The sequence below is a fragment of the Cupressus sempervirens genome, chromosome 3 (genome assembly GCF_028749045.1).
Source record: "Cupressus sempervirens isolate cs-2001-9-10 chromosome 3, ASM2874904v1, whole genome shotgun sequence".
Lineage (NCBI taxonomy): Eukaryota > Viridiplantae > Streptophyta > Pinopsida > Cupressales > Cupressaceae > Cupressus > Cupressus sempervirens.
Genome location: NC_143120.1, coordinates 261,401,216 through 261,421,691, shown reverse-complemented (window position 1 = coordinate 261,421,691; position 20,476 = coordinate 261,401,216). Strand labels below are relative to the sequence as shown.

Here is a 20,476-nt window from a genome sequence, read left to right as displayed (position 1 = left end):
TCTTTAATGATTGTCGGAGTTCATGTCTTGCTCCCTTTAGTTGATGTAGGGCAAGTTGTATTTCAATTTTTTGGTTCTCAATAGTATTTTCCAATTTTTAGACTTCTGTCTTCAAGATCTTACCTCTCAAGCTATTAAACTTTACTTTCTAGAGAACAAGGCTCTAATACCAATTATTAGAAATATAAATGGGAAAGTAAGTTTTGAGAGGGGAGTTGAATTAGTACTTTAAAACTTTTACCACAAAAATATTTCACCATTCATCCATCTCATAACTTATCAAATAAATTAAAATATCTAACCATGCATCACATCCATAGCATAATGTAAATCAACACATAACACAAAAAATTATGGTTACCCAGAAACCCTCTAAGGTGAAGGTAAAACTTGGGTGGTGATGACACCCACAAATCTTCACTACTACAGTAATAAAGTGTGGCCAATTATGGCTATAAGGTTTTGATCATAGACTATGATCATACCTTGTGAAAGTTCTACCTTGTTAAAGGCTTAGAAGACTATTAGGTTGTACCTTGATGAAAGGATTTAAACTCATGATTAAGTAAGCACTCTGTTACGATATTTACACAAGTCTGTTAGGACTACTCTATTAAGAGATTTACCCTATATCACCTATCAAAATGATTCAATACCTAATCCTTCAGTTAGCACCTTCTTCTAGATAACATATCTCCTCTTTACTGGTTGTATATTGATCCTTCTAATCTAATTTCTCTTCTCTGGCCCTTCATTGCTCGTCTTCTCAACTAACTTTGTTTTTATCAATTGGTTCTGCATCTCTAATCCTTCACTTAAACATCTTCTCCATCATGAATGCCTTCTCTCCTCTTAGAATTTGCTCTAGTTTGCATATGATACTTCTCTTCATATCTATACAACTCCCCCTTAGGGTTTACCTCTTTAAATAGGCATTTGGAGATGATCTTAGGTCATAATCAATGGCTCTGGTTGATTATTATTGTCTCTTTAAGCTTCCCTTTTTCTTATTGGTTGGTTAGGTAATCTTGGGATGTGTGATATGACTTTTTATTTATCTCTTAATATCGTAAATTAAAGATTATGTCAGCCAAAATTGGTTTACATACAAGTTTGTGCCATTACAAACTTACATGTCCATGACTAGTTGCTCAGCATCAATGGGCTTCTAATGACTAGTCACTCGACCTCTAAATGGCTTAGCACATATTATTTTCTAGGCACCTAAATAACTTGGCACTAACTATTTTCTTGACATATACTAACTTGTCATATCAGATTGACATGTGCTCTTTGAACACTTGTGCACAACTTTCTCTATTTACTTAGCCTAAGTAGTAGCTCGATCGTAGTGATGACCGACCAACTCTACTAGATAATGACTAAGTGTTTTGTTAGTAACCTTTTAAAACCACAATAAGATCAACACTATATTATACTTAGATCATCATAATAAACCATTTTAGTTTTTATCCATATATCAATAGTTCTATTTGTAAATTATTTATTAAAGTACTGAGTTTTCTGGATTAGATTGTGTTTGTTTGTGTTTGGATGAAATAAACAAACACAATCTAATCCAGAAAACTCAGTACTTTACAAATGGATTGTGGAAATCTGTTACTGTTAAATTATTTATTAATTCATTCTAAAAAAATGTCCAATTCAAGCCATAGCTTATATTCAATATATGCAATATGTAATTATTGAATAATATTTGTTAAATGTACTTATTAGAACTCTACAAAATACCTATTCCATTTTCATTCTTATACTAAAAGAAAATTGAAATAATCCCATCACCATTTTAAATGTAGTTAAGTAAACTTTATAGACAGCAATTAGTGTTTCCTTAACATCTATTACCAATTGTTTAAACCAAAAAAATAATTGTAATCAGCATTGAGCTTTAATCATTCTAATCATGATCAAGTGTTTAAACATCTATTACCAAATCTTTAAACAAAAAAATCACTCTAATCATTCTTTAATAACTGATTATTTCACCCAAGATTGCCCGTGCTTAGGAATCTCATGAAGAGTGGCAATGGATTTCTAGTGCTCGAGCTTTCACATCAATATTTCTTAGTTTTCTTATTATAAAGAATTGACAATATGTATTTATGGAGCTACCATAAGATATTGATTAATAGATGGTCCGTTAGGATAGATAATTAGGAACTTTGTACTTACTGTGTTGGTATTATGTTTATATATCATCATAATGTGTTCTTAGTTATAAGATATGATTGTAGATATAAGATTTCAATCACACTTATGATTAAACATGCATATAAAATCCTATGACATCTCTAGAAACAAAACATTTTTTTGGTAATCCTAACCAAAATATTATTTTATGTTATAGATGTTATGAGAGAGAATCATTTCTACAAAAAGGCTATATCACTATGACATTGGTCCTTATGTTTTATTTATATTATAATGTTTATTTATTTATATTTATATTTGAGTACTTTGGGAAATACTTTGCTAAAGAAATAGATCTTGGATCAAGCGGAGTTCTATCAAGTTATCTAAGATTCTTGAGTTCTTCCTCCATAATTCTCAAATTAGTCTTGTAAAGTACTAGACAACTATCCATCTTGAACTCTACACAAAAATCCTTAAATGTCTCCACAAATCAAGCTTCACAATATAAGTAACTTTAAAACTACCAGCAAGAAAATAAAATTAAAAATAGTTCTCATCGTAAACACCATCTCAAAGCAAGAAGCTAACTTGAGGTGATGGAGTTCCTCCATCCTTGTATGCAACCAACCTCCATAAAAAGTAGATTGTATACTACCCTCCAAAAATAGACCTAGAGGAAGGAATACAACTCCTAAGAGACTAACTAAAACACTTAAATAATTTAGACTCAAAATCACATACATATTCAAACTTAGACAATATATTATTACATTGGGAGTCATCCATGTATACTAGAAAGCAAAAAGTTCTAATTTACTTAAAATCTCAAAAGTCTATTACTAATTTTAGATCATTTAAAAAATCGTGGACATTCTTCATTTCAAAGAAAAAACATCATAATATCAAATTGAGAATACCAAATGGAACATGGTGAGAGCAATTGCACAAGAAATTTCTTCACACAATTCTTTCATTTTGTTGCATTGATACCAATTGTTATGAAAATAGATAAAATATTCTTTTATTTTAATAAAAACTTTTGATATTGTATTTGAGAAATATTTATAAAGTAATTAAGACAATAAAAAGAAGTTAAACAATTTTACTATTATATTATACTGAACCATGAATTAATACTTATAATTCTTTGAGATGTTAGGATCTTGGTTGAGATTAGTTTTAGCTTTCCTAAGTTTCTCAAATGGGACTAAGCTTGATAAGATGGGTTGCACCAAAGTAAAAGGGAAATGGAAATGTAGATCCACAAGATTTTATTTAATGATTGTGAGCTTCCTTTGTAATCTGTATACAGCTCTCTTAATAGGGCTTGATTATAACAACTTTGACCCTCCAGAGTTCTACAATGTTTAATAGATTTTGACAGAGGCACAGACTAGGCAAAAAGGCCTTTAACAAAAGGTAGAAAGAATGACTGCATATGGTAAGTTTATATACAATTTAATGACTTGAGTGTCATTGTTTACTCGGTGAAGAAAAATATTGCAGATTTCTGAAATCATAAGATTTGAAGATTGAGTTGTTGCAGGAATATCTCTTGAAAACCCTGTTGAAAGGAAACTAGTGGTACACCGTATAATTAGAATAAATGCTTGAATAGCATATCATATCTAGAGTTATATTAAAAGCAAGCAGTAAAATTCTCCGCACCAAAAATTTCATTTCAATTGAGAGAAGATTGAAGAAAATTCATGGTGAACTTAATGGAATACTTAAGTGATGGATAAATATTCCACCAAGCTTAACTTTTTCAATTTTTATTTTTATTTTTTTGTCAATTAGAAATACGAGACAATTTATTGTTTCATTTTGGCCAATTAATTTGATCTCCATCAATTAATTTGATCTCTATAAAGAAAAATATTTCCTTATCAGAAAAATATTCTATTTATGAAAAATAATAGTTGATATATAGAGAGAGACACACATTAGGAATAGACAATTCAAGCAGGAAATCTTATTCTATATAGAAGCTGCAATGCAATGTCAAGTTAGGAATGCCCAAAACAATACAATAATGTTGAGGTGTATTAATTGGTGGTTGGCCATTGCAGGACAACTGGGCTACGAATGACGTAATCTCCTGTTCTCCCCTCTATACACGCCCACTTTATTTCTCCAAACTGATGAGACACAGATGGAGAAGTTATGTTGGTTTCAAATCTCACACTATAACTTTTCTTATGATCTACATTTATAAATTCCAATATCTCCGGTTCCACGGTTATTTTTACTCCAGGTGGGCTCTTCACGCTCGCTCGATACACCACATGAGGTCTTTCACCCACATTCCTCACTGTTCTCCTCTTCACCTGAACCAATCCCTTGCCAGCCTCAAACAGCACAGTAAAGGATGGGTAGTTAAGATCACCGACTTCCAAACTTGGACTAGTAGGGCACGAAACAATCTGCTTTGTGAGAAGTGAGATCTGTTGGGAGCTATAATTGAGAGCGCAGAGAAAGTTGATGTAGTCTTGAGGTTCCAGATCATAAACAAGCCCGGGATTAACTGCACCCATTGGGTCCACGTGGCCTGCACCAATGGCAAACGGGTTGGCTGTTTCCATGGTCGATATATCCCTGATGGAATGCTCCCTATTGTCAACAATGGAAGATGACGTTATGAGGGCGGATTTAATGGCGGCTGGGCTCCACGTAGGATGAACCGCTTTAACGAGCGCTGCAATGCCACTGACGTGAGGACAAGCCATCGAGGTGCCCGATAAAATCTCATAGGGCAAACCATCTCCAACTTCTGCAAATGCTGCCAAGATGTTCGTACCAGGAGCAATCAAATCAGGCTTGAGAATATGTGGGTATGCTACGTTTGGCCCTCTTGATGAAAACGGCGCCGCCATTGGAGCAGCTATGGTCTTTCCCACCACAGTCAGTCCAGGGATTCTAAATGTAGCAGTGGCATTAATCCCTGTATTGTTGATATATGCCTTGATTTTTTCTCCGGCCCTAAAACCCACATTGATAGCCGGTATACCATCAGTGTTTGTAAGTATCTGCATTTCACCATTAACCAGTTTATTCGCAACAATCATTCCTGCACCCCCTGCTTTCGCCACAATAATGCTCTTGTCATAGGTGGTAGACTTTCCTTGATCACACACCACAATTTTCCCCTTCACCATATTCGCATCAAGCCCTCCGTCAAGACAAAACCTTGAGCTATGGTCGTTTGATGAATAGATCAGAGGAAGAGGTTTATTTTGAATTGTATCTTTATCTTCACCTCTGTATGTAGAAGTTCCCCTGTGTATATCTTGGTTTCCCAAGACAATCGAAGCGGGGAAATCTCTATCAATTGTGCTGGCACCCACAGTGGTAACCCAGGGGGCTGTATTACTAAGAGAAGATGACCAAGGTCCTGAATTCCCAGCCGATGTAGAAACAAAAACACCCTTCTCCATGGCCCCAAATTCCGCAATGGCTCTGACCTGCCTGTGAAATGGCTGGTCCTGCGAGCCAATTGACAAAGAAATGATGTCCACGCCATCTGTGATGGCCTTTTCCATGGCAGCAGCTATGTCCGAATTATCGCAGCCCTTTTCCCAGCAGGCCTTGTAGATTGCCAGCCTGGCTCGAGGGGCCATCCCTGAAGCTGTTCCGTTGGCGAATCCATAAAAGTTGGCGTCAGCCACTGCAGCCCCAGCAATTGTAGAAGCCGTGTGTGTGCCATGGCCGTCGCTGTCTCGAGGAGATTTATACTCCAGGGTCTCGTTGATGCGGTCTTTAGTCTCGTAGCCTTTGAAAAAGTAGCGAGCTCCAATGATTTTCTTGTTGCAGTGTGAAGAGTTGAACTCTCGCCCATTCTCACACTCGCCCTTCCATTTCGAGGGAATAGGTCCCAGAGCTTCGTCGTTGAAACTTCGGCTTTCAGGCCATATCCCCGTGTCGATCACTCCTATGATAACATCTTCGCCAAAAGTTGAGTATTGGGACCATAGTCCGGAGGAAGAGGAAGAGGAAGAAGTGAGACCGAGGAAGTCAGGAGTGCGAGTGGTGTCGATTTGGCTGAGAGAAGAGGGGATTACGCCCAAGCAGCCATCCATAGTCTTCATGGCTTCCGCCTCTGCTTTACTCATCCTCGCAGCAAAGCCCTGCAGGACCGTATCATACGTATAGAGCATGGCAATTCCAGTATCAGGTCTTGAGACCTGGTTGAGCATTGAAGAATACCAGTTGTCGTCTGAGTTGAAGCGTTGAGGCCTCACGGTCTTCATCATCTGAACAATGTATGGCTTTCTTGAATCTTCAGCGTCAACCGTGCCTAGAAACATCATCGTTGTGATGGTGAGAAACATGAGAATCTCAGAGGCAAAGGAGGCGTTTGCCATTGTTGGCAGGTAAAGAGTAGACTAGAATAGCAAAGTGAAGTGATGTGTCAAGAATGGTTCATAGAGAGAGTTTTTTATAGGGGAGAGTAGTACCCATCGTTTTGGCTCTTGCTGCTTCCTCGCTCTCATTAAATATGGTGCATATTGAATAGTTGTGTATTATTTAAATTTGGCTGATTGTTGTAACGATGATAACCGGTCCTTATTTTAAGGAGACTGGAAATTGATTGGTAAAACTGTGTTAAGCAGTTGTGCCACCGAAGTACTAATGCTACACAATGGTCATCGACTCTCGTGATTGCAATCAACCATTAACACTCATTTATTTTTATTTAATGAATCTACGTATTATTATTATTAATATTAAATAATAGTCTTAATATATTTAACCTAATTTAAATAATTTAATATTTCAATGATAACTATTAAATATATAATATATTTAGCATTTATTAGTTAGTATGTTGATTAAATGGTGGTGATGTTGTTCCTATCTAGATTCAAATTCTAACATTAAGATTAAGGCTTGTGTCTTTCTTCTCTTAAATATGTTCATCCATTTGAATTTTAACTTTGTATGGGAATGAAGTCCTCCATTTCTAAGAAAAGAAGTTCATAGCTCTAGGACAAAAGTGTTTTACACAAGCTTAGAGTGCATGTAATACTAGCATCCATGTTAAAACTTTGTCATATATATATATATATATATATATATATATATATATATATATATATATATATATATATATACATACATACATACATACATACATACATATATACGTATGTATGTATGTATGTATGTATACATATATGTATGTATCTATACACACACACACACACACACACACATACATGCACTCTAGTCATTGTTTAATATCATTAAAGTAATAATATAGTATGATTAGTAGTAGATAAATATAATTTCAATAATATTAATCATTAATTAGGAACATGCAATAGTTCATATGGTTGTGCTTCAACTTTGAGTTTGTCCCATGTGGATCCAAGATTTAACTCTTGCTAGTTATGTTTATTCACTAGTTGTATTGCTTGAGAAAATCCTATTTATCAATTCAACAAATATTCATCATCATAAAAATAAAATGAATGAATTTTAGAAATTTCTATGAGACCAACTAGTCCAAGGGACTAAATGAACTAAATTTAATCTGTTTTTAGGTTATTTTCAATGGTGTCTCTTCTATTTGTGGGTGTGACCATTCAATGGTATCATAATATTGATTTTTTGCATTGGTTATATTAGGCAATAGGTACAGCTAAGTGGCTATATCAACTACAATATTTTATCCTTATTTTTTTATTCTCAATATACATCAAGTTGATCAGTACTTTGCTCTTTCATAAGATATTAGATAATTGAGCTTTTTGGGCTTATGACCTCCTTTGGTGTTGGAAACAAATGTTGTGAGGAAAGGATGAAGGCTTGTAAAATTAATGGCGTGGAAGAGGCAACTAGAAACCTTGGAATCATAAATGTGCTCGGGTGGCCTGACACAAATTTTTGTAGTGAAGCTTTGTTCTATAAATAAACATACTTATAAGCATTGTGGCCCAATACCTAAAGAATATTTTTCATTTCTCTTACGTCAAGTAGTTTTCATACCATTTTTGTACTAGAGCCTCATATAGCCTTATGTACAGTATCTCAACTTTTTTGTTTCTTGCTTTTATTATTTGATTGTAGAACAAGCTCACAATGCAGTTTTATGTAAGATATATTTTTTACAACACTGACTATGCATGGAAGGCTTGTTTGTTCCTAGATCAATGGGGCAATAATAGATGCCATGGTAAACTAAAATCTATGTGATCTAGCACTATAATCCTTGGAAAATAGTTTGCACTTTTCATGATACAGTTGCCCATGAATTATACTATCGCAACATTACAAAGTATACTATTACACGTAGGGAGGAACTACAAGTTGTTTGTGTTAGGATAAAGGTTTATTAACATTTAAGTCCAAACATGTTTTTTTTTTTTTCTGTAGCCCATTTTAGAAGTCATATAATTAAGGATTTTGTGTCCTAAGTTGCTATGTTGAATCTATGTAATGATTATGGTAGTTACTAGTTTGGTGAAGAGTCATAGAGAGTTAACAATTTGCATTTTATATTTATGGTGGAGTTAACTATTGACAATTGGTGTGAGGTAGGTGTTGCATATGGAATGGCAACCATTATGATTGAGATATTCTCGAAGTTTCTATGTGCAACATGTCATTAGTTTAGGAAGTTGACACCACATACCTCTTTGGTATTGGAGATGGTTTTGAAAACCATGGGCTCTATCCACTGATGTTGAGCTCTATAAATATGTATTCCCTTAGTGCATTTTGAATGATTGTTTGTGGATATCTTCTAAGGAGCATTTATGTGCTAGATATTCTCTAGAACTCTCTACTATAGTAAGTTCTCTTCATGAGCATTGGCTCAAGTATTGAATTGTAACTATTGTGTTGTTGATAACACAATTGATCTTGGCTTTTGGAGGGTGGGATTTTTCCCTCAAGGGTTTTCCCATGTATATCTTGTGTTGTGAGTTTATTTGCTGAAATCTATTTTTCATATATGTTTTATCTAGTTTACAATAGCTTAAAGATTCATAAGAGTTTTTCAGAATCATCTATCTTGTTAGATTAAGTATTTGGAAGCATTTCCATACTTTAGCTTCTTTCAACTGGTATCAAAGCCTAGGTAGCTTTTTTATTTTTGTTGGGTAGATGGATTTTTTGTGCTGATCTAGTTTCAGTGGGAATTTTGTAGAGGAGTTTTTTCATAATCTTATTGTAGGTTAGATATGGAAAGCACATATAGTAGAGTATGTTGGAAATGTAATGACAAGAAAGTAACTAAGAGGGGGGCTGAATCAAGAACCAATAGAACTTTTCACACTTAGATTACTTCAGCTTTGTCTCTTTAGATTATCTGATCTGCTTACATGCATTAACATAAAGCATAAAGAAATCAACACTATAACACTTTGACACAAGATATGGTAACCCAAAAACCCTCCAAGTAGAATCTAAAACAAGGGTGGGGATGACACCCACAATGCTTCACTGCTGCAATAATAAAGTTGGTCTATTAGGGATTACAATTTATCACTTTTAGTGATCTACTCTCTTAGGATTATGAAGGACTATCAGGTCCACCTTGTAAAAAGATTTTACAATACAATGAGGTATCTTCTTTGTTAAAAGACTTAGCAAAGGACTGTTAGGTCTACCAGGTTAGAGGATTTGACTACTGCACCTATTAGAATGAATTAGGAAGATGATCTCTGCTTTGCAACTTGATTTTTTCAATTATATCCTTTGAATAATATGATCACCTAACTATGATGGATGTGTCCCTACTCTGCCCTTTATATTTCCTTTTAGCCTAATTACATATTCTTCTCCATATTCACTTCTTGTCTCCAAAATAATCATGTCTCTTCTATTCGTACATATTACACACTAAGACAAATAAATTTGTCTTCCTTACATACCCTTCAAACAATAACTCTATACTAAGTCGGTTCCCACAATAGATATCTTCATAATAATCAAATATACCTTTAAGTTAGCTCAAGTGCTAAAGCTCGGGCAATATACTGCTTTTGATCTTTCGCTCACACTCAAGCAATATAGTGATCTCTAGTGACATTATTTCTTGTTTAGTACTGGAAGCTTGGATGATATTGTGGAACTCAAGTGATATAGGAGCTTGGTTTACATAGAGAGCTTGGTTAACTCTGTGAACTTAGTTCACACATGAAACTTGTTTCTCACTAATAATATTGAATAACTTAGTTTGTACTATGAGCTCAATTAGCATAGTATGCCTTCATCTACTTGGGCTACACTAAAACCTTCTTCTTGATGGAAAGCTTGATTGTAGTATTAACCAACCTTCCTGGATAGCTTAAGTGGTTTGTCACTAATTGACAATATGCCTTGTCATAGGGTCAACAATCTCCACCTTTGGCATTAGTGACAAAAAAACTTATGTTGAGTAGTTCTATCAATAATACAAAAATCACTTAATCAAAATTTTCTGTCAAACTCCCCTTGTGCATGTGCTTGGTTCTATAACTCGATTTGAACTAGAATATTGTAACTCGATTACAACTTTATATGAATTTGGATTTTTCCAAAAAAATTTTGGTTTGATTGATCATCTATCATATACATATTTCCTCTATACATTTCCTCATATACATATATACCATGATTTTACCCTTGATTATATATATGCTATGTTTTCTCCCTTCTTTTCCGTTGCAAATGCCAAACATGTATTTACAAGATAATACCAAAATATGTGAGGAAATTATTATGCACTTTCAAAATTAAAGACATATTTTTATCCCAATTTTTCTATAGTACCTTCAAAATGTGTAGTTCAAGCTGGATTTCAGTTGATAGTACCATCATGAGATCTGCAACTGAGAAGTTGGTGCCATGAAATAATGTCTTAACATGTGCCTAATGATTCTGCACCACATCCATGTGAGGAAGTATCATACTCTAGATGTCTGAAATGGTTTCCCTTGTTCTGGCTTCCTCTCTCAATAGCTCTGCCTATAAATCTATCAAAAATATGACCTTCACAAAATGATTTGAGTTGGTATTTGAGTCAAGTGCCAACTGACTAGCACTTTTCTTCAAATCTTCATCATTTTTTGTCAATTTTTCTTTTATTTCCTTAGTGAAAATTGATGTATCACACAATTTTTTGAACAATGAAGCAACATTCTTTACAACTCCTTCAAGGGTTCCAATAAGAGTGGAAAGTTCCACTTGGTCAGTAGCAATTTTCTCTGCTACATTCATCAAAACTTTATTCTCAAACTTTCTTTCTACCCTTTCTAGGAATTTTTCTTGGCCATCTATATCCTTGTTCAATTTATGTACAATATCTACTAATTTCTCAATAACATGGGCCTCATTATTTACCTCAATTTGCAATACATCCAAAAATATATCCTTGATGTTTTCAAGAACCCTACCTTTGTCTCTTTTTGCTCTCAACTTCCTCTATTGTGTTCTTTTCTAGATCATCATCTGATCAATAGTGAGATTGGATTGATCCCAATTTGGAATCACAATCTCATCATCAAGATCTATCTCATCAGAGATATTTTCCTTTTTGTTACCTTTGCAAGTAAGAGAGACTATGATTGCTTTATCTTTTTCCTCATCCTTCTTCTCCTCTTCATTCGGTTGACTGTGATTTTCTTCTTTGATTTCTTTGTCAACCTTGTCATCATCCTTTGATTTTTTCTTGGTTAAAGCTATCATGGAGGTAGATTGAGTCTACAACTCGGTTCCTACTTGGGTGGATGGAAGACTTTGTTCCTTCTTCTTTGATTGTTCTAAATTTTGCGTAGCAATGGCTTGGCTCAGAGTGGAGGGTAGAGATGCAATCAAAGTTGTTGTCAAATAGTATGTACCTCTTTCTCTTCATCCTTCTTCAATTTACCTTCTTCGTGAAAAATTATTTTCAATGGCTTTATTGTGGACTACACAACATCCTCAATATTATTTGTCAAGATTTAAAATGTATTGAATCTTGGAGTCTACCTATTCTCATGCTTTTCCATGGCCTCCTTGATTTCTACATTTGATAGGTTAGGCATGATTTTTTTCTGAGTTTTCTCTCTAATGTCTCTTTATATTTTCATAGCATTTGTCCATCTCTGTGTAACTACCTTTAGTAGGACATTAAGGGCTTGGTTGTTTAACTCATTTAGGTCATACTTTCATTTAGCCATTTTCTCTACTAGAGCATCTTCAATCTATTATTTCTCTTCTTTGCATCTAGTGTCATACTTGATGTATTTGAAACTTTTCATGCCACTTCCTTCTCTTAGTCTCTTTACTTGTTTCTCAAAGGATAGTGGAGGCTTCTTGAGTTGGATGATAGGAGTGTTCTCCTCTTCTTCATCTTCATCCTAAAGTTTCAACTTCCTCTTAGATTTTCTGGTAGTTGTGAATACAAGGTTAGCTATCTTCTTGGTTGTAGCCTTCTCAAGTGCCCTCACTTTTCCTTTCTTCTTAGGAGGTTCTTCTTCATCTTCCTTATCATGTTCTCCATCTACTTCTTCCTATTCTCCCTCTTCTTCTTCTTCTTCATCTTCACCTTCATGTTTACCCTTAGTTAGCATGAGAGGGTCACCTTTCAACTTCTTCTTTAGGGTCTTCATCCTCTTCTTCCCTCCTTTCAAGACTTTAGGAATCTCTATCTCTAGAGATATCCTAGTCTTTTCTTCATCATAGGTGCCAAAGTATGTTACCTTAGGGTTAGTAGGCTCATCAAGAAGAGCCTCTATGATATCCCTTATATCATCTATGTTAACTTCATATTCCAAGGGTTTTACCCATACAGTTATAGGAATGACTACTTGAATGTGAGTATTATCACAATCAACCAAGAAACAAATATCTTGAGCATACCACTCAACCAAATACTGAGGTGTCCTATAAATGTTCTACATTTTCTCCTTGAAATTCTCAAAATATGCTTCCATTATGCGATCAAAATTTTCTCCCAAATCTTGTATGTAGTCATTGATTTGATAAATAACTGGCCTATCCTTACTCCACACAAAACTACCATTGGATGGAAAGAACTTTTGAACATTTAAGAATAAAAAAATTAGGATGGATCCAAACTTACATATGTTCTTCTTTGATGCTTGGATTCTCTCCATGTTTTTGCTAAGATGACTAAGTTGCAACTTAGAAAGGCAAAATGATAGGTTTTTCTTCACCACCTTGTAAGCCAAGTCAACAGCTTCACTGGGGACATTGTTCATTCTACTTGAGTTTTAGATCTTGTGAGAAATGACATTAATCTTGAATTTGATTTCTATGTTAGTTTCATTGTTTAGCTTCATTCCTCTGCCATCCCATTCAGTTGGGGTCTTCTTTGCCAATTCACCACAAGCTAGCATCTTCTTTGCTAACATAGGGTAACTCGTAACCCAATAAACCATCTTCTTCATGATCTTCACATGTTGTTCTAACAAGAAATACATGTCATGAACTCTACTCAAAATGAATTTGATCCACTTAATTTTGAAATCCTTTGGCATGTATAGGGCATGTATTAAACCCTTAGTCTCCAAGTAGCTATGTTCAGGCTTCAGTATCCCACTATCACATAGGGCATTATATGCTTCATTCATCTCAAACTTACCTAGCTCTTGAATAGAGTAGTGATAGAATGACCTAATATCATTAACCAACAGTGCCTTTGGTGGTATAGTTGAGTGTGCTCCGATTGGATCCTTTTGGTCAGCAATTGTTGGCTAAAGCTTGAACTTAGGTGTGTCACAAACCATATTCTTCACTAATATTTTTAAACCCTTCTTCACCTTTGAAATGGAGGTAGATGTCATACTACTCGGTGAAAGATGAATTTGCAATTACTGAAACTTTTATTGCAACTTCACTTTTCAATACTAATTCTTCTATAGATTGCTTGGGGTTCAAAATTAGTCTGAAATTTGAATGCAAGGTAAAAATAAAACCCTCAATTCCTCCTTTTTATTATTTTAAAAAAAGAAAAAAAAATTAGGGCCTCTTAAATGCATCTTATAGTGGTAGGTAGAATAGCTCGGTTAGGTCATTCAAGCTTAGCATGAACTAATCCTTTCACAACTCAGTTAGAACTAGGTTATAACTTGACTTGCTTGGTGACAACAAGAAACTCGGTTACAACAAAATTGTAACTTGGTTAATACATATCTTTGACATTATGCATCCTTCTATGCTGATTTGAATTGCTCCATTTTTGTGCATTTGGAACTGATGTAAGATCTTCTTGATTGCTCAGTTCCAGTCATCTCCATGAATACCTAGCTGGATGTGGATGCTTCAACCAACTCATTAGGTTAGATGATGATAGCTTCTTGCCTTGGTCTTTCCTTTGATTTCATAACACCCATTCTTGATTCCTTTGAGTTCTAATTTCTTTAATCTTTGACATGCCTTTGTTTTCTTCACCATTATTTGATGTATCTCTATTCAAATAGTTTCTTTCCAAGTGGCAAGTATCTTCTTGCATACATAACATCTTATATTGGTATTTCTTTTTATGATGCCATTCTCTTCACAATTTACTCTAATATGCCCATATTCTTCACAATAATGACATATTCCCCATGTATTGTAGTCCCAAGTAATAAATATTATTTTTCTAGTTTCATTGTGTCGATTATTTGGATTTGATCTACACTCTAAAGATTTGTGACCTTTTTTATTACATGTGAAATAATTTCCTTCAAACTTTGATCTGGTTCTACATTCATTTGCCTTGTGACCATACATGTTGCAATTGTCACACTGACCTTTGAACTTGGGTTGCATAACATTGTTCCAACACACTTTTGATGTAGGATCTATTTTTCCTCAAGTGTTACATGTAGGCTTTTTGTTCTTTTGTGCTCCATTTCATGATGACTCTCCTTGATTGGTATAACATAGGCCAATAGTGCCTTTCAAACTATTTAGAGTTTTCTCATATAATTGATTCACACTTTCTTGTGACCTCAATATTCTTTTATTTAGTTCCTTTTCAGCTCTTAGTTCATTCTGGAGTCTCTCACATTTTCTACTCTTGGATTGGTGATTCCTTGATTTAAATCATCTAGTTGATCTACCATGTCTCCCTGATGTTGAGATAATTGTTGAACTTAATTGGTATTTTCCTCTAGTCTTGTAGCAAAAGACTCCAGACTATTTGATTTCTTGATTTCTTTATCATTTATTTCTTTGTTCTTTTTCTCCATGACTTCACATAGCATGACTAGGTGACTTTCTTGTTCTCTTTTCAATTTTCTCACTTCTTCTTTTAGAGTAGCATTCCTTACCAATAGATATTTTATGGTTGCATCTACTTCTTTTGAACTTCTTTCAATGTATAGATCTTCTATAGTTTCTTCTATGTGGATATTTTCATTCATCTGTATAGCCAATTCTTTTCTTCTCTTTAGAGAATGAGTGAGTTAATCCTTGAGTATCCTGACTTGCTCTATAGCCATGTGTAGATCCATATTTTCATTGTCAATAGCTTTCTCTAACTTGTACACTTTCATTTCCTCATATCTTTACTCTCTAGTTCTAAAGCCTCTGATAGAAGAACATTTCTCTTATATCAATTGTTGGAAATGTAATGCAAGTAAGTGATTGAAATGGGGGGTGAATTAGGAACCATTAAAAATTTTCACACTTAGATCGCTTCAGCTTTATCTCTTTAGATTATCTAATCTACTTCCATGCATTAACATAAAGTAATAAAGAAATCAAAACCATAACACTTTGACACAAGATATGGTAAACTAGAAACCCTCTAAGTAGAAGGTAAAACTAGGTTGGGTATGACACCCACAACGCTTCACTATTATAGTAATAAAGTTGGCCTATTAGGTATTACAATTGATCACTTTTAGTGATCTACTCTATTAGAAGTATGAAGGACTATTAGCTCCACCTTGTAAAAGAATTTTACATTACAATGAAGTATATTCTCTATTAAGAGACTTAGAAAAAGATTGTTAGGTCCACTTGGTTAGAGGATTTGACTAATGCACTTATTAGGATGAATCATCAAGATGATATTTTCTTTGCAACTTAATTTTTTGAATTAGATCCTTTGAATAATATGATCACCTGACTATGATGGATGAGTCTCTACTCTGCCCTTTATACAACCTTGTAGCTTGATTACATATTCTACTCCATATTCACTTCTTATCTCCAAAATAATAATGCATCTTCTATTCTTACATATTACACACTTAGACAAATTCATTTGTCTTCCTTATATACCCTTCAAACAATAACTCTATACCAAGTGGGCTCCCACAATAGATATCTTCATAATAATCAAATATACCTTTAAGTTAGCTTAAGTGTTGGCTCAGGCAATACAATTATTTTGATGTTTTTCTGACACTCGAGCAATACAGTGAGCTTGAGTGACACTATTTCTCAGTTAGTACTTGAAGCTTGGATGACTTTGTGGAACTTGAGTGAAATAGGAGCTCAGTTTACACAGAGATTTTGTTTAACTCTATGAGCTTGGTTCACACATGAGACTTGTTTCCCATTAATAATACTAAATAACTTAGTTTATACCATGATCTCAATTAGCACAACATGTCTTCATCTCCTCGGGCTACACTAAAGTATGCTCCCTGGTGGAAAGCTTGATTGTAGTATTAACCAACCTTCCTGCATAGCTTAAGTGGTTTGTCACTAATTGACAATATGGCTTTCCATAGGATCAACAGAATAGAGATGGCTAAAGTTAATGGCAACAATTTTGAGTTGTGAAAACTCAAAATGGAGTACATGGTAGTAGATAGAGATCTATGAGGTGCAATTTCTTCGACAAAACCTCAAACTATATCACAAAATGATTGCGATAAGATGGATAAAAAAGAAAAAGGTTTGATAAGAATCTGTTTGGCTCATTTAGTGCTTCTAAATTTCTAGGAAGACATAACAGTTATTGATCTTTGGAAGAAGCTTGGTGGTATTTATCAAGGTAAATCCTTGGTAAATAAATTGCTCCTAAGAAAGAAGTTGTATTCTCTAAGGATGAAGGAAGGAGGTTCTATCATTGATCACCTGAATGCATTTAATATGCTAGTTGCCCAGATGAATTTTTTTGGTGATAAAATTGATGATCAAGATAAATGCATGCTTTTATTATTTTATTTTTCAAACTCATTGGATCACCTGGTTATGGCTATTAGAAGCACAACAACCACCTTCAAATTGGAAGATGCGGTTCATTTAATGTTATCCAAAGAGATGTGAATAAAATATTTTGAGATGGCTAAGGAGGCCCAAGTTTCTTGTGGTAGAACAATGGAGAAAGGAAAGAAGAAGGAAATGAAGAGAAAATCCAAGTCTCTTCAAAGATCTAAATCTCCTAGTAAAAAGCCTAAGGAAAAATGTTGGAATTGCAAAAAACCTGGTCATCTCTGAAAAGAGTGCAAGGAGGAGAAGAAAAATAAAGGTCAAAAGGATTTCTCTAATTCTGACTTTGAAGAATCCTCTCAAGATGATGTAGATTCTTTTTTTTCAATCTTGGAAACACAAGCCTCAAAAGATGTGTGGTTGATACATTCAGGTACTTCTTTCCACATAACATCTCACAAAGATTAGTTTTCAAAAATATGAGAATTTTGATTCTGAGAAGGTGTATCTAGGTGATAAATATCACCTAAATATTATTGGTGGTGGTTGATTCAAGATCATATTCCTCGATGGTAGAATGAAGGGGATTGATGGTGTATTGCATATCCCTAGTTTAGCATGAAACCTACTTTTAGTCTGGAAGCTTGGTGATGTGGATGTGCAAGTTATTTTCTCAAGTGGTGGGTGCAAGATGACAAGAGGTTCTATGGTTCTTTCTAAGAGTGTTAATATTGGCACCTTGTATAGGCTAGATGCATGCATGATTCAATGAAATAGTGATTCTATGAAGCCCAAGAAAAGAGCTTTGGATTCTTTGTCCCCACCATCAGATCAAGAAAAGAAGAATATTTTTGTTTCTACATCTAATGGTCATTTTTTTGGGTACCTAAGGGTGCAAATTCTTTAGAGATGAATCTCCCAATTGAGAAGACAATGTTATGGAACCAAAGTCTTAGTCACATTAGTGAGAAGGGTCTTAGAGCTCTAAAAAATAAGAGCCTTTTTGAAGGCCTTGATGATTTTAATCTAGAGTTTGACTCTTGTAAAAATTTGTTTACAGTAAACAACACCACATTTATTTTTATTCTAGTTCTCATAAGTATTCTGGCATTTTGGATTGTATTCATTCATATGTGTTTGGTCCAGTTAATGTTCCTTCGATATCTAGACCTATTTACTTTGTCTCATTCATAGATGATTATAGTAGAAAAACATTTGTGTGTTTTCTCAAAAGTAAATCTGAAGTTTTTAGTCAGTTTAAGGAATTTAAGTCCTTGGTTGAAAATCAAACTAGTAAAAATATTAAGTGTTTGAAGACTAACAATGGTAGTGAGTTTTTTTCAACAAAATTCAACAAGTTCTATAAGGATCATGGAATTTAGAGACATAAGACAACTCTATACACTCCACATAAAAAATGGAGTTATAGATAGGATGAATATAACATTTATGGAGAGGGTTAGGAGTATTTCCAGTGGTGTTTCACTTGAACAAATGTTTTAGGCTAAAGCCAGAGCCATTATATGTTATTTAATTAATAGATCTCCTATTCAACACTTGTTGAGAAAACACCCATGGAGGCATGATCTATAAAGAATCACTCATTGATGCATCTCAAAGTCATTGGTTGTGAGGAATATGCTCAAGAAAATATTAAAATTGGAGAACAAGGTAGTCAAGTGTATTTTCATTAGATATGGTGTCGGTGTGAAAGGTTAAATTCTTTGGGATTTAGTTGTAGAGAAGGTGCTCTATAATAGAAGTGTGATATTTTATGAGCTGAAACCTTCCACAATTAATTTGCAACTAGAGAAAGAAGAGAGATAGAAAAAGGAAGTAGTTCATATTCCTTCTACCCCTAAGGAGGAAGAAGTACGAGCTCCTGGTGGACCTAATAATGAGGAGAGCTTAAGTGGCTCTAAAATTTTTGAAGAAGAGAAAGAATTTGAATGTCAAACTTTGAGGAGGTCTACTCATGATAGGAAGTGACATGATAGATATGTTTATTCAATTGAAAAGTTTGGATATTCTTTGTTCAATTCCAGATGTATATTTGTTTTCATTACTAACACTAATGAGCCTAGGACTATTAGAGAGGCTATGGGTATGAATGATGCAGATTCTTGGATGGAAGCAATGAATGAAGATATCGAAGCATTGAAGAAGAATGCTATGTGGGATCTAATACCTTTGCCTAAAGGATGTAAACATGTTGGATGTAAATGGGTGTTCAAAAAGAAAGTAGGTCTAAATGGAAGTTTTGAGAAGTATAAGTCACGGTTGGTTATGAAGGGGTATTCATAGGCAGAGGGAATTCATTGTGGTGAAATATTCTTTCATGTAGAAAAATTAACATCCATTCGATTATTGTTATCACTTGCAGTAGCTTGTGATTTTGAATTTGAGAAAATGGACATGAAGATGATCTTTCTTCATGGTGATTTGGATAAGCAAATTTATATGTCACAGCCAAAGCATTTCATTGAAAAAGGTAAAAAAAATCTTGTTTATAAGTTGAAGAAACCTTTTTATGGTTTGAATCCATCTCCTAGAATATGGTATCAAAATTTTGACACCTATACATTGTTCTTGGGATTTCTGGGATCTAAATTTGACCGTTGTGTATATTATAAATCTAAAAATGGTCACATTCTTATCATAGTCTTGTATGTGGATGATATGTTATTTATTGGGAATGGTAAAAGAATGATTTTAGATTTCAAGTCAAATATAGCAGCATAGTTTGAAATGAAAAATCTAGGTACAACTAGATATGTTCTTGGGATTGAGATCACTAGAAATAGAGGTAGCATAAATCTTTGGATGAACCACAGGAAGTATGTTAACTCGTGTAGGAGAAATTCAATATGACAACTTGCAGGTAGTTAGTTGTTCTAGTGTTACAAGGAACAAAGCTTTCTATGGATGATCATAAAAAATATTGTACTGAGATGGAGGAAATTTCTAGAGTACCCTATGTGAGAGTTGTAGGTAGATTTATGTATCCTATGGTCTGTACAAGGCCAAACATTTCCCAAGTAGTAGGATTCCTTAGTCAACATATGGCTAATCCTAGAAGAGTGCATTGGGATGCAACTAAGAGAGTGTTCAAGTATGTAAGGGGACCATATGAGTATTTCTTATATTCTATTAGTAATCCTACTCTATGTCAAAATTCTATTTGCACTCATAAAAATGTTGATTCATATTGGACAGGTAACATTGACAATAGAAG

The 20,476-nt window shown here is 34.3% G+C and overlaps 1 pseudogene; it reads right to left on the bottom strand.

Moving 5' to 3' along the window:
* Positions 1–4,202: 4,202 nt before the first annotated feature.
* On the bottom strand, positions 4,203–6,518 carry LOC149565894 (subtilisin-like protease SBT1.7 pseudogene; annotated as a pseudogene).
* Between the last annotated feature and the right edge of the window lie 13,958 nt (positions 6,519–20,476).